The 16,696-nt window shown below is 42.4% G+C and overlaps 1 protein-coding gene across 1 annotated transcript in view; it reads left to right on the top strand.

The window, feature by feature from the left end:
* Positions 1–16,696, top strand: part of PHEX (phosphate regulating endopeptidase X-linked) — a 200,453-nt gene that overhangs the window by 365 nt on the left and 183,392 nt on the right. The gene's annotated exons all lie outside the window — the stretch shown is intronic.

Genomic DNA, 16,696 nt, shown 5'->3' on the forward strand with positions numbered 1-16,696 from the left:
TGTTAAGGACTGTAAATAATATGATGCATATAAATGAATGAAGTGAAGCATGATAATGTGAATGGAATATAGACATCATATACCTTCATTATAAAAACATCTCTGCCATATTCATGGAGTGGCACAGATGAGTAACCAAAGTGTGAAGCTTGGTAAAATGGATATAATATATTACTCTTATTAGTATATATGTGGGGATTGGCTAATCTGGATGACCTATCTGGGTAAATGATGTTTGGGTGTCACAATGAGTGGGGTGCGTACCATGGAAACGGGTAAATACAATATACAGCATTACATGCTCCGCCACATGTCCTGCAAGCAGAGCCTAAAAGTAGAATTAGGATGGGGTGGATATTAGAAAGCTGCAGCCTGTCCCATCCCAGCAGCTGAGCATCATTTCATTGTAACATAGGAACTCTGTACATTTTACTTCTTTCTAAATGAGTCCAGATGGATGTGAACAGCAACCCCCCCCCCTTCCCAAAATGCTTAGATGAATTTTTAATTATTCTTTCTCATTAATTCACAAAACAGATTGAAAAACTGATCACAATATTTTTTTCTCGTAGCTTTTTCGATCTCAGTACCAAAGAAGGAATGAAAAATGATGACGATGTTAAAAAAATAGATTCTAATTGAATTCATTCAACTGATGCCAAAATGAGCATTACAGTATCCACTTACAGTACATTAAACTGAACTGGATCTCTAATCTAAATCTTAAGAAGTGCACTACATTACTATATGGCCAAGACATCTCTTCTGGGATGTGTTCTGTATGTAAAACTGCTTATTATAGAGCATGGGCACTTCATCTCATACTTGAATGAGGGTTTCTTAGAAAGCTCCTATGCTTTCTCTTCACATACTCTGCAGTCTATGCTTAGAGGCCCAGATTAGAACCAAGGCTAATGGGTCTACATGGGTTAATTTCCCGCAGTGCAACCAGTGCCCCAATATTTTTCTGGATCAACCATACCTTGCAAGATGTCTACAACGATTATAATGGTTTCCCTGTAGAGAATCATTATGATTAATTGAAATGTATCATTTGCCTTTGCTGGCCATGCACTTTGCCATACAATAAGGATTCACTGCTGCAATAATTCATGTCAGAAGTAACAACAGAAGAATGTTCTTAAAGGAAATGTTCAATCTGCCATGACCAATGGCACAAATATACATCCTTCCTATGACATGTACTCTATTGTGTGTGTGATAGGGAAATGAGCCCCCGAGTCCCCGGGGAGTCCCATACACCTTCAGTAGAGCATTCGGTCAACAGCTATTCTTCCCGACTCCACTATATTTGAGCCATGCACGCATTTATGTGTTCTGGATGGAGAGAGGGCAGGAAAGATACCTTTATACGTAGCGAGAAATCATTCGCCTGAGCAAACGATGACACGGTTCTCTCATTCCCGTGGGCGGTCAGTTTAAACCCAAAGATAAATCTTTTTTTTTTTTAAAAAGCAGGTTCATTCAGTCATTCCGTTTGTGGTACCAGTGAGTAAGAACAACTGAGTGGTTGCTGTTTAATCCGAACGATTAGCGAACGAGCCAATGATGATTTTTATGTCGGCATAAAATGAATGATGAGCAAACGAATTATCGCTCATCATTCAAATGTTGGTCGTGTTTACACTCAATAATTAACGGTCATGCGATTTTTTTGAACGCGGTCCTTATATTTGAAAGCACCTTAGGTGTTTCCCGGACACCTCTGTCCATGACTTATCTTCTGTGAGAAGGAAAGGATAGGGCATTGAAATCCAACTACTTGATCCTTATCTTCCCCAACATCATCTACCAGGGAAGAGTCAGGAGGCCCTCATACACATAAGATAGTTGGCTGGTCTCTCCAACATTTGTGGGTTCTGATGACTTTTTTTTATGTGTATGGGCACCATGATGCCAGGAGTTCCAAACTGTGACACTGCAGCCTCTGATTGGTAGGCAGTGGTCATCTGACTTCTGCTGTCAACAGAGACCGGGACAACTGTAGAGCTGTAAGCTGGACCGCTGGGGCCGAGGACGGGTAAGTACTGCTGTATTTGTTATTTTCACACATCTGCACTTGCCGTTATATATTTTTAAAAAGTAATCGGACAACCCCTTTAATGTGATTGATGACAGTCTGTGTTCAGCCCTGCAGAATGTTGACACTATGCACTGTAAGCAAAGAGAGAAAAATATTTTCGGATTACTGTTAACAATTACCGTGACTTTTATAGGCACTGTTAATACATGTACAAGATGCCCATCTTTTCTAAGGACAGTGGGTGTATAGCAGAGCTTGGAAATGCTGTTCACTTCTGTTCTGGCAGCTCCAGATGCCACTGATGATTACTGATGCCAAGTGTTATAGTTCTGTATGCATTGCTCTGATTACTTGTAAAGGTATGTTAGCATGACGGAATCACAGAATTTTCCCGAAGTGGATATGTCACCTCTGCTTTTCTGCACACCAAATTAAAATTCACATGCAGAAAAAAATTCCATGCCATAGTCTTTCTCACTGAAAGTAATGTGATACAGATTTGATTTTGCATCAAATTTTAGCAAAATTCCGTTGTGAAAAGATACCCTTAGTTTTTGTCTTATGACAGTGGCACTTTACAGGGGTTATTCAGGCTGTGTCCGCTCTGATACACCAGGGTCAGAGCGGAAGCACTGCTCCAACCCCTGTGTAGTGGCCGGAGTTCGTAATTGCAGGCGCAGTGCTCATTGAAATCACTACTTCCACTCCGACCCTGGTGTATCCCAGCGGCCACTGACTGGATAACCCCTTTAACGTAAAAAGTTATACGCTATTTGTTAAACTGTAATTTACATAGGAGAGACTAAGGCCTTAGTCAGACAAGCGTTTTTAGCAGCAATTTGCGCATGCGCATGCGTCCGGCGATTTTATAAAACCATTGCTTTGCAATGGTATCGGACACATGAGCGCTTTTTATGCGCTCGTCCGATAAATTATAGAACAGAAATCGCAGATCGCACCTATCTGCGATCTGCGATTCCTGTTCTCTTCTCTATATGCGCTCAATGGGGCCGGCGGCAGCAGCGCCGGCCCCATTGAGAACATATAGAAGACAAATCATTCTTCTCTGCCACAGCTGTAACAGCTGGGACAGAGAAGAACGATGTTTGCCCATTGAATTCAAGGGAGCCGGCAATACAGCCGCTCCATTGAAAGCAATAGGCTGCCGGCGTGCGCGGGGTGAATTGTCGGGAAGGGCTTAAATATATAAGCCCTTCCCTGCAATTCATCCTAAAATGTGTTAAAATAAAAAAAAATTGTATACTCACCTTTCCGCTGCAGCCGGAGTCCAGCCGCGGCCGCTGTCAGTTCTCCTGAACTGCTTCTCGGCACTATTCAGTCGGCGGGGCTTTAAAATCCCCGCCTGCTGAATGATCTGCCTCTGATTGGTCACAGCCCTGACCAATCAGAGGCAGGTTTCACTCACACACCCATTCATGAATTCATGAATGGGTGAGTGACTGCTGCCTCTCAGCGCTGAGCCAATCAGGGGCAGGTCTGACTCACATCCATTCATGAATTCATGAATGGGTGTGAGTGAGACATGCCTCTGATTGGCTCAGCGCTGAGCCAATCAGGGGGCAGGTCTGACTCACACCCCCTTCACACCCACTGCAGGACGGCCGCGCGAAGCTCCGGCTGCCGGTAGAAGGTGAGTATATATATATTTTTTATTTTACACATTTTAGGATGAATTGCAGGGAAGGGCTTATATATTTAAGCCCTTCCCGACAATTCATCCCGGGCTCGCCTGCAGCGCATTGCTTTAAATGGAGCCGGCTCTATTGCCGCCTCCATTGAATGCAATGCGCTGGACAGCTCCGGCCCGTTTCTAATGAAACGCGGCTAGGAGCAGATTTTCGGGCGATTTGCGGGCGACTTGCGCGCACCGGTCACGCGATTTGCGGATGCGCATCCGTCATGCGATCCGCAAATCGCGTGAAAAAACGCCCGTGTGACTAAGGCCTTAAAGGGATTTTTACTTGCTGATTGGTAATAGTCTCACTGCTGAGACCACTGCTGATCCAGAAAATGGGGGTCCCATGTCCTCCTCACTGTGGGCTTACTGCACCCCTTGCAGTGAGTAGGAAAATGGAGTGATGGTCATGTAAGTATGCTGCCCCTCCATTACTTTTCAATGTGACTACTGGAGATAACTGAGCGGCAATTGCTCAGGTATATACATCAGCCCAATTAAAGCAAATTGAGTGGTGACTGCGCATGCTTGGCCAATGCTCCATTCAGTGTGGCATCACTGTGGCTGGGAGAAGCATTCCCGCAGTGACAGGAGAGGGTGACCCAGGACCCCTGGTCTCAGGATTGATGAGGGTCTCAGCAGTGAGATTCTCCACTGATCATTACATTATTCCCTATTCTGTGGATAGAGGATAACTTGTAATTCTTTTACAACCCCTTTAAAGAACTTCAGGTATCCTTACACAGGGCAACTATCATTCAGATAGTTGGTCTGAAAAGTCACTGAAGTGTACGAATGAGAGTCATTTCTTTGCTTTTACTCAAAGTACTTGTTGTTCATGAGTTGTTTGTCAACATACAGGATATAGACATTAGGTGACCAGCGGGGTAGTTGAGCTCAAATGTTGATCCAGGGATTACTCTGGCTGCCATTATGGAGTCAGGAAGGATTTGTTTTCCTCCAAATGAGCTAAATTGGCTGGTTGGTTTTTTTTTGCCTTCCTCTGGACCAAGAAGGGAGGTGAGGGGGATGGAAACAGGCTGAACTAGATGGACATTATCTTCATTCAGCCTAACATACTATGTTACTATATTGTTCGTTGAGGGGATCTCCATGCAAATTTGTTCCCAAGTTATTCAAGCACAAATGATGTGACTTTACAGCAGGCAACTTTTTATCAACCAGTGACTATTTTTTAAAAGAGCTGAAGTGTAACAATTAGTAACTAGTGACTGAAATGCTGGTGACCGTGATTGCTCGGAATGAGCAATGTTTGCATTCGCTCATTGGAGTGATAATTTGAATGATAGTAGTCCTGTGTAAAACCACCCAAGATTTATATAGCCTGCAGGAAAGTGAGGACATAAAAGTATAAATAAGGTTCAGAAGGGAAGTTTTCTAAATAAGAACTAAACACATGAACAAGGGGGCATCAATGGAAGTTAGTTGGGGGAAAGAACAGAAGCAATGTCAGAAATAATTTTATTGAAAGAGTCATAGATGCTTAGAACTAACCTCTAGCAGATGTGGTTGGAAAATCAACAGTAAGTGAATGTATACATGCCTAGGATAAGCATACATCTATCCTAAGAGAAATAAAATAATGTAAGGGCAGACTAGATGGACCATTTGGTCTTCCTGCTTCTAAGTTAGTAGTTACAAGGGTTGTCCAGTTACTGGACAACATTCCCATTATAGCTCCAACTGTTGTAAAATAGAAGTATTTTTAAGAGATGTTATCCTGGACTGCTTCAAGGAAAATAGCTGTATAACTCCATATAAGCATGGGTTTATGAGTGGCCACTCCAGTCAAAACCTTCTGATCAGATTCTTCGAGGAGGTAAGTTGCAGACTGGACTGGGAAGAGTCATTGGATCTTGTATATCTTGATTTTTCCAAAGCGTTTGATACTGTGCCACATAAAAGGTTGATACGTAAAATGAGAATGCTTGGTCTAGGAGAATGTGTGTAAGTGGGTAAGTAACTGGTCAATGATAGAAAGCAGAGGGTGGTTGTTAATGGTACAAACTCTGATTGGCACACCGTTACTAGTGGAGTACCACAGGAGGCAGTATTGAGCCATATTCTTTTAAATATATTTATAAAATACCTGGTAGAATGATTGTGCAGTAAAATATCAATATTTGCAGATAATACAAAACTATGAAAAGTAATTAACACAACAAAGGACAGAATGTGGTTACAAGTGGATCTGGATAAGTTGGGGGCAGAAAAGTGACAAATAATGTTTAACACTGATAAATGCAAGGTTCTGCACATGGACAGAGGAAATACATGTCACCATTACACACTAAGGGCTCCCCGCATTAGCAAAATGCGCGTGACCATGGCTCTGTGTCCATTGCTTTCAATGGGGCTGGTGCTACAGCCGCCAGCCCCATTAAAAGCAGTGGGATGCAGGCAACCCCCAGAGTGATTTTCGGGGACCGGCTTGAAATATAAGCCCTTCCCTGAAAATCATCCCTAGCTGGTGTAAAAAATAAAAAAATATATATACATTACCTTCCGCCACTGTCGGGGCTTGTCTCTGCAATCCTGGCAGTGTTCTGAAGCTCATTCAGCAGGCAAGGATTTAAAAATCCCTGCCTCCTGAAAGCGCTGGGTCTGATTCATTGAACTCTGATGAATGGCTGAGCGCTGCCTCTGATTGGCTGAGCACTATGACCAATCACAGGAAGCGCTCAGCTGTCATTCAATGAATGGCTGAGCGCTGCCGGTGATTGGCTGAGCGCTCAGGCAATCAGACACAGCCCTTTCAGGAGGTGGGGATTTTTAAATCCCCACCTGCTGAAAGAGCTTCAGAACTGTGCCGGGGAGCCAAATGACAAGACACGCTGGAGCCCCAACAGCGACAGAGAGATGAGTATATAAATATATTTTACATAAGCTAGGAATGATTTTCAGGGAAGGGCTTATAGTTCAAGCCCTTCCCTAAAAAAAATCACTGCGGGGGTTACCTGCAGCCCATTGCTTTCAATGGGGCCTGCTGCAGTGCCGACCCATTGAAAGCAATGGGAGAAAATCGCAATCCTCTGCCTCAGCTGTGACAGCTGTGGCAGGAGAGTCTTTCGTCCACGCGAGGAGTCCCATCAGCACTGAACAATGTGACAGTGCTGTCACAGTGTTTAGTGATGAGGGGACTCCCCGCGGGGAATCTTTATGCGCAGCACAGACATTGCCGCTGCACGCAAGTCCTATCTTTTGCAGGTGCAAAGATTTTGCGCCTGTAAAAGACAGACATGTGAACACATCATAGGGAACCGATGGTTCTATCAGGCATGCTTTTATTTGCTGCGCGCAAAAAACGCTTATCTGACTTTGCCCTAAATGGGGAACACTGACATGAAAAAGGTCTTGGGGATTTTAGTTAGTTATAAACTTAGTTGGAGCAACCAGTGTCAGGCAGCTGCAGCCAAGGCAAATATGATCATAGGCTGTACCAAAAGAGGTCTAGGGGCACATGACGAGAACATTGTTCTTCCTCTTTACAAGTCACTGGTCAGATCACACATGTAATATTGTGTACAGTTTCGGGCACCGGTACTCAAGAAGAACATATTCGAGCTTGAGCGGGGTCAAAATAATAAATGAAATGGGTGGAATATAATACCCAGAGTGGTAATCAAAATTGTGGTTATTTACTTTAGAAGAAAGACAGCTGAGGGGTGACCTAATAACTATGTAAAAATATATCAGGGGACAATACAGAGATCTCTCCCATCATCTACTTATACCCAGTACTGTGACTGTAACAAGGGGGCGCCCACTACGTCTTGAGGAAAGAAGTTTTCAACACCAACGTAGAAGGGGGTTCTTTTCTGTAAGACCAGTGAGACTATGGAACTCTTTGCCTGAGGATGTGGTGCTGATGAATTTTATAAAACACTTCAAAAGGTGCCTGGATGCCTTTTTTGAGCAATACAATATTACATGTTATAGTCACTAATTTGTTCAGAAGGGATTTTCACCCAGCGATTATTCTGATTGCCAGATTGGAGTCAGGAAAGAATGAGGAAGATTGGCTTCTACCTCATTGGGGTTTTTTGCCTTCCTCTGGATCAACATTGAGGAGGCTAATAGGCTGAGCTGGATGGGTATATGTCTTTTTTCGGCCTATCATACTATGTTACTATGTAATCAGCATAAGGGCCTGTTCACATCACGTTTCAGATTACATTCAGGAGTTCCGTCATGGTTTATGTTTAATACATGAAGCTGAGATCAGGAAAGAACTCCTAGATGAAAGCTATCTTTGCCATTGTAGAAATCTGTTGAAATTGAAGTTTCCAGTGCAGCAGTTTCCCTTCTGTTTTCGGAATTTTGTCCCAGAAAGAATAACGTGGACCACCGAATGGGTCAACTGCCTAGAGTAGAGATTTCCCTAATCCTGGCAGGTGCAGCAGAAGTACAGTCTTGTGTAAGAACTGTTATCCTGCTAATGATTGTATGGGCACAGTGGCATTGCTCAGCAATGAACGTGACATAACAGTACATCCAGGTGACTCAACTACCAAAGGACCTTGACACGCTATAACTTCATGGTGCATTAAAAGGTTGAAGGAGCAGCTGGTTATATGTCATGGTGCATTGAGAAGTTAATGTAGCTCTATATAAAAAAACGTACTGGATCTTATGGTTATATGTCATGGTGCATTGAGAAGTTAATGTAGCTCCATATAAAATAACGTACTGGATCTTATTGATTATATGCCCTTGTGTGCAATGATCGCAACAAAGTCTATGATGCAATTTAAAAGTGGACATGCACATGTGCTATATAGCAGAGGGTCTGCAGAATCACTTACTCTGGTGGACCCAAACAACCCCAGTTCTGAAGATGAATGTATTCTACACTGTAGCTCTCCAGTTGATGAAAAATTACAGTTCCCCGCATGCTGGAGGCTTTTAGGGCATGCTAGGAGTTGGAGTTTTCTCAGAGCTAACGGTATCACTGTCCTAAAAATTTCTTACAATAATGCAGAATCAGAGGGTGAAAATCGCACATAGGAATCCAATGAGGAAAAGTAGATTTTATTTAGAGAGAGGGTGTTACATAGGCACACGTGTTAAATTGACACATACTCCATCCAAAGAGCAGCCACAAAGTCATGTCTCATGCTGCTCAAAGTCTAATTGAGGCAACCATTGTAATAAGAAATCCTAAATAATAGTATTAATAAGAAGAAGCACTCTAGCTTTTTTTTTGCTACTGGTAGAGTTCTTAAGAGAATGCATCCTTTCCATCATTCCAACATACCATCCTTTTATGATAAACAGTCCAAAAATAAAAATGAACCTAATCCACACATATCTGGTACGCCCGTAACCCTCACAACAAGTACTATAAACCTTTCTTTTCAGGTCAATGATGATGAACATTAAAAAACACTAATATTTATGTATCCCAAAATGGTACATGAAAAAAACTACAGGGTGATTCAAAAGCAATGAATTGACATACAGCAACTACAATGACACGAAAAAATAGAAAAACTCTTCCGAGTCTTTAATGCACCTTACAGATTTTGATGCCGTTAGTGACACTGCAGATACAGTTCTGCCCAGATGTGTCCCAGCATATCCTGTTGGACATGTTACCGATTCCATTTATCAGATGCACTGTTTTAGGTAGTCTAGTGTCACCCATGGCATCCACATTCAGACAGCGGCATTTAAATGTCCCAGTCAGAATTTGGGAGTCCTGAATGGCCATGATTCCCATGGCAGCTAGGGCCTTCTAAAGGCACACAGAGATGCCATTGCTGATTGCCTATGGTATTATATCATATGGTAGGAGCGATTAAACCATTGCAAGTTCCTGTGCCCTATGGGGGCTTAAAAAATGTAAAGATCAGTTCTAGCAATTTATAAAAAAAAAAAAAAAGATAATAAAAGTAAAAAGAAAAACAAACTTTTTCCATATTTATAATAAAAAAATCTAAATGAAAAACCCCAAGACATATTTGGGATCGTATGTCCATAAAAGTCCAATATATTAAAGTAACACCTTAATTACCCCACACAGTGACCGTTGTCAGAAAAAAATACACAGCATCAGAATTGCGCTTTTTAGTCACCACATGACCAAGAATAAACGTCATAAAAAGCAATCAAAAAGTCATATGTACTCCAAAATGGTACCAATAGAGACTACAGGATGTCCTGTAAAAAAACAATCCCTCTCACTACAAAAAAATTAAAAAGTTATAGCTGTCAGAAAATAATTTCATTTTTTTCCAAAGATATATATATATATATCATTTTACCGACCTTGGAAGGATGGAAGGCTGAGTCAACCTTGAGCGGCTACCTGATTTTTGCGGGGATCAAACTTGCAACCTTCAGGTCGTAGGCGAGAGCTGACACTCTGCACCACACAAGGCTCAATTATCATACTGACCCACAGAATAAAGTTATCTGGTCATTTTTGCAGCAGTGTGTACACCGTAGAAACAAGACCCCCCCCAAAAATAGTGAAATTGCGCTTTTTTTCGATTTCCCTCTACTTATTTAAAATGCTTGACAGTCCATAATATGGTACATTAAATAGTACAATTGAAAAATACAACGTATCCTGCAAAAAGCAAGCCCTCAGGGTGGCTTAACACGAGCGTGTTTTTGTGCATACGCGCGCACAAAAACACGCTTCTATTAGAAACAATGCATTCCCTATGGTGAGTTCGCATGTCCGTGTTTAACAGGTGCGTGCCTGTAAAGATAGGATGTGCGTGCACCATAGTGAATGCACGAATTGTCTTCAATGGAGCAGCCGGAGGCTCCATTGAAGACGTCTGCCGACACCTATGAATTGTTTTTCAGGGAAGAGCTTTACATATAATCCCTTTCATAAAAAACAAGAATTTTAGTGTAAAAAAATAAATAAATAAAAATACTTACCTGTCCGCTGCTACTGTGTCCCAGCGGAGATGAAGAACACATCTGCCGCATGCGGCAGATGTTTCCTTCATCCCCGTGAGGAAAAAGAATCTGTGACAGATGCAGCAAAGGAATTCTTCATCCCTGGGGGGTAATAAAGAATTCCCTTTTATTTATTTATTTTTTTACACTAAAATTTTTGTTTTTTAGGGAAGGGCTTATACGTAAAGTTTTTCCCTGAAAAACAATTTAGGTGTGCCGGCAGACTGTTGTCTTCAATGGAGCAGACCTACATTCACACGTGTTTTTGCACGTACATGGGTGCACATTTATGTACGCACCTATGTACAAACAAAAACACGCTCGTGTGAAGCCACCCTCATACAGCTACGTTTATGGATAAATAAAAGAGCTATGATTTTTTAAAAATGGGGAGGAAAAACTGAACATAAAAAGGGCCGCGTTCTTAAGAGGTTAAAAACCTGAAGAATTCTACTATCTTTTCATGTCTTTCTTATTGTTGTAGCTTTACTTTTGCACCATTCTTTTTGAATCATCCTGTACAACTCCACATTGCTGTGTTGATGCAAAAAATAAAAAAGTTGTTGGTTCCTCAGTGATGGAGGAGAGGGGAACAGAAATCTTAAAAACAAAGGGGGCCTGCTGCCTAATATGATGATATGTTGAGATCGGTTCGTAAGTTTATGTGCCATGCACTTATATGTAGGGTGACTACATTCCTTCTCTCCATTAAGAACATGAAACTGGACTTCTTCATGCTCAGTGGGGTTCTGGATGCTGAATTCACCCACTAAACAATATTTACGATGTTCATAATAGGACGATGTCATAATCCCCTCTCACTTCAGAGGTTTGGTATGAATTCTATGCCAGAGAATGTTTAGAGTTTGTTTACTCCTACAAAAGTCTACAGAACTTTTTGTCGATACCTGAGAATTCCAGGGTCAGAATTACATCTGCTAGATAATTTTTGTTTCTCTTATGAGAACAATAACATTGTTTACTCCTATACATGGCTGGCCTTAGCTATGTGTGACCCATGTGGTTGTGCAGGGTGCGGGCCACCAGCTTTTACAGGTGTCACCAGATGGATATTGTCACGTTCGTCCTGAGCGCAATGCACATTATGGTCATTATGTTACGTCCGTGCAGGCCATGGGAACAATGACCTACACAGAAGAAACACTCACAAGGGATTGAGGGAAAGAATTGGGATAGGGAAACGTGCATAAATGCTGAACACCATAACAAAATGAATTCTACACGGGACTTGTGAGCAGACATCTAGCAATGACTGACAAATAGAATACCAACATGCATAGGCAGATGGAATAGCTAAAGTACGAGGAATTAGTTAGTAGCTTGATCCAAGTATGTAAGCTCACAAGCCTGCGTCAAGGGTCCTCGTTGTCTTGTGAGTCCCTACTGTAACAAAACAACTTAACCCCAGGAGTTCTGCCTACAAGCGGGCCGACCGTCCCAATAGGGGCAACCCTGTGCTGGAACCTAGGGGTCTGGCTTGCTGTAGATGGTATAGAACACTTACGCTGAATAGGGCACAGTTCACACACACAAACAGACAAGGGACATACACCAAGTTTCTGGTCACCTAAACAGACACTGAACATGTTGCAGGGAACCCTTATGCAAGCAAGCAACACCACAGCAGAACATGCATGACTCCAAAAACTAAGGTTCTGAGAGGGAATGAGGAAAATAGCAAAAGGAATAAATGACCAGCGCCCTCTAGTGAGAGGGGCTGGGATTTACATGCAGCAAACTGGTAGTAATTGCCTGGCTGGAGAACTCCACACCCAGCCAGCTCAATCATCTCACACCTGTGGAAGTGTGCTCCTGAAAACCCATAGAACTACAGGTCCCAGGAGCACTACGTGACAGCAACATGACAGTGCCCTCCTTTAAAAAAGTGTCATCTGGACCTTCAGGCTATAAAAAAAAATAAAATGATAGCAAGTCATCCAAAGACACCCCGTCATACAGGATTTATCCTTTGGCCTGATACAGACGCATCTATGTCATAATTAGAGATGAGCGAACGTACCCGGTAAGGGCGATTTCGCAATCGAGCACCGCGATTTTCGAGTACTTCACTACTCGGGTGAAAAGTACTCGGGTGCGCTGTGGGGTGGGGGGTTGCAGAGGGGAGTGGGGGGGTGGCAGCGGGGAACAGGGGGGAGCCCTCTCTCTCTCCCTCTCCCCCCCCACTCCCCGCTGCAACCCCCCGCTCACCCACAGCGCACCTGAGTACTTTTCACCCGAGTAGTGAAGTACTCGAAAATTGCGGTGCTCGATTGCGAAATCGCCCTTACCGAGTACGTTCGCTCATCTCTAGTCATAATCTGGAGCAAGTAAACTATTGTGCACTTCTAGAGAGAACGACTGTGCCTTACACAAATGGCCTTAGTCACAATAGACTATACAGACGGAGGGCACAAACCCAGAGGGGAATAAATAGGATAACCTCTCCCACTGACACAGGGTAACACAGAACTTAGCTATACGGGCCTAGTACAGAACCATATGTGTCAAAGACAGGAGAGGGAATAAAACACAGGTACATAACATACAGGGGTCTAGTGCATAAAGTATGGCTATTTATTATGTCACGTTCAACCTGGGAGCAATGCACACCTCGCTCAGGACAGACACAAGATTGTGCCAACACTGGAGAAATGAGAAACCCAATGCTGAAATAAAACCCCTGTTCAACAAAGGAAAACACAAAATAAGAGGTAAAACTGACCCTGCTCCTAACTGGGAAAGGTCCCTACCTAAAAGCAGATTGACTGCTCTGATAAGTGCGAACCTGCTGATTGCCTCTCTCCTGCTACCTGACCCTAACAGGGGACATGGGAAAAGACTGAACCACGCTAATAACCAAGAGAGAGGGAAATAAACCACAACTTAACCCCTTAGTTGCCAAGCCTGTTTGCGCATTAATGACCAAAACAAATTGTCACTTTAACAGAATAACTCCGTAAAGGTTTTACATATCCAAGTAATTCTAAATTGTTTTTTTGCCACATATTGTACTTCATTTAGGTGGTAAAAATAGACTGATAGAATTTGTGTATTTTTATTAAAAGTGCCAAAATTTGGAAAATTTTGAAATAATAATTATTTTTTCACATTTTCAACTGCAATATCTCAAATATGTGCAAGCATACTTTTATAAGATATATATATTTATATCTTATATTTTATAAGATATATATTTCCATCTGTTTACTTTATTCTGAATGCACATTTGAAAAGCTTTCGTTTTTTTTTTAACCATTTAGGAGACGTACAAATTTAACATTAATTATTAACATTGTGAGGAGCATTTTGTTTTCCTACACGGAGCCAAGATTGCAAAGGCTCATAGGTGTCAGAATGATAGATACCCCCACAAATAACCCCATTAAAAAAAAATACACATCTCAATGTATTCACTGAGGGGTGTCATGAGTATTTTGACCCCACTGTTTCTTTTCAGGAGCTAATGTAATTTAGAGGAGAAAAAAATAAAATTTCATATTTTTGCAAATTTTAAGGACAGTTTAGTTTTTCTATAGCGCACATGTAAATAAGGATTTGCAACCCAAAATGGAACCCCTGTTTAAATAAAAGGAACAGAGCAGAACAGAGATTTTGCTTGAAGGTGATTTAGGCCCGATTGCCCATTTGTAGAGCACTTCAGTGGCCAAATCAATGGAGAATCCACACAAATGACCCCATTTTGAAAACTAGACCCCTTAACAAATTAATCTACGGATGTACTGTGTATTTTGACCTCACAGTTTTTGAATGAATTTAAGCAAAACAGAAGGAAAACATTAAGATTTTCAGGGTTTTTTTGACAATTGTGTCATTTTAAAAACCCGTTTTTGACCCCAAAGTGGTTACCTCCTGTTTGTCCCATGTTTAGAAACATACCCATTGTGGCCCTAATATTATGTTTGGCTGCACAACAGAGCCCAAACCGAAAGGAGCATCAAAATTCAACTGTCTTTTAAATTTTATGTGATCGCCATTAACCATTGGATAACGGCGATCACGTGACCGGGGACCACTCACAGCAGCCTTAGTAACTGCTCTAGGCTCTCAGCTACGTTTAGTAGCCAGGAACAAGGAGATTTTAAATATCCCGGGGCCTACCCAGCATCTGTGCTTGCGTCCACCATCTTGGGGACGGGCGCATTGCCCTGAAGCTGAGGAAGGGTCTGTAGATAAAGTTCTCATCGGTGGACATCGCCAGAGGCCTTAGGTAAGTAATTTTACCTCCCCTCACATTTCAGATCCGTGATGGGAGGTGAAACTTTAGCTTTTTTTACTTTTAAGTGATCGCTATTATTTACTGAATAGTGGCAATCACGTGACCGCGTACCGCAGCCCCCTGTGAAATCTTCAGGCTCTCGGCTATGTTTGGTAGCCAGGAGCTGGGAGATTTTAAACTACCCCGGCAATCCCCGGCTTTTGCGTCTGCCATTTTAGTGATGGTTACGTGCACAGAAGCAGGGGTAAGGTCCACATATAAATCCAGGGGCCTTAGGTACGTAATTTCATCTCCCCTCATGGATATGGTCCTTTAGGGGAGATGAAACTTAAACGTTTTTGTTTTTTAACACTTTTTTAAAAACTTTTACATGATTGCTCTTATCCATTGGATAACAGCAATCATGTGACTGGAAACTGCAGTTAAAGCGGCTCCAGGTTACAGCTCCATGCTCTCGGCTACTCATTCTAGTCAGGAACAGGGTTTTTTTTAATTTGCTGGGCCTCCCATCACTCTGCACATGCGTGTGACGTAATGACATCTGGTGTGCATGCTTAGATGCCGGCATCAGCTCCTGAGGACCAGAACGCTTTGGGACATCGTGCAGGATGGGGGTGAGTATCCTTAGCTCCCCCTTTGGATCCGATCCGTAACGGGAGCTGAAATTTTAACTTTTTTTACTTTTCATTAACTTTAATGTGACCGTTGAATACCGGCGAAAGCGTGTCCAGGGAAGGGGCTTCCAGCGGCCCCCCATGGCAGCTCCAGGTTGTCGGCTACCTCTGGTAACCGGCAGCATGGAGCTGTCACGTCCAGAGCCAGCAGGGTTTTAATCCCCAGAGGAAGCATGTTTTTACATCCTTGGGGATTAAAGCCCAGCCAGCCAGGACATAAAGTCTATGGGGTGATCACTAAGGGGTTAACTGAAAGATGCACAGCTAACTCCAGGAAGACTTTGACAGTACTCCAACCACCCCGACCAAACGGGACTTGCAAGCAGGCATCCAACAACGGCTGACAAGTGCCAAAACACTTACCTAGAATACCAACACGCATAGGCAGATGAAATAGTGAAAGTATGAGGTATTAGTTAATAGTTTAGGCAAAGTATGTAAGCTCACAAGTCCACATCAAAGGTCCTCATTGTCTTGTGAGTTCTTACTTTAACAAGACAACCCTAGGAGTCCTGCCTACAAGCCTGACGATCGTCCCAATAGGGACGGTCCCATGCTGGAACCTATGGGTCTAGCTCACTCTAGATGGTATACGCTGAACAGATTATGAAATTGCCCTAGGAATACTCTGGGTTATATAAACACAATTCTAATTGCCAAAGGCAAAAAATAACAATGGTAATATACCCTAAAATATAATATAAATACTTTATTATTCAAAAAAGACAAGGAAAACATTGAATGATATTTAAAATAAAGTGGCAAATGGTGGTAGCAAATGAAATATGACCAGCAGTCATCAGCTAGTATTTTGTGTGTAATTGTGCATATATACACTTAGGACTTATTCATACAAGCGTATATCGGTCACCGTTTTCACAACTGGCCGATGTACGTTCCCATTTGATGCATTGGATTCCAATTCATCAGATCACACTGGCGTATTCCTGCGGTGTAAAAAAGCCTGGCTGGCCAATATAGCACTGGGCGCTTTTACGCAGGGCAGCAAAGATAGTCCTAGAACTATCTTTCGGGCCAGAATATGTCGGCCACTGCATAGACTCCTATGGAAGCCAATGACAGCG

Source organism: Eleutherodactylus coqui, chromosome 4, assembly GCF_035609145.1.
Source record: "Eleutherodactylus coqui strain aEleCoq1 chromosome 4, aEleCoq1.hap1, whole genome shotgun sequence".
Taxonomy (NCBI): domain Eukaryota; kingdom Metazoa; phylum Chordata; class Amphibia; order Anura; family Eleutherodactylidae; genus Eleutherodactylus; species Eleutherodactylus coqui.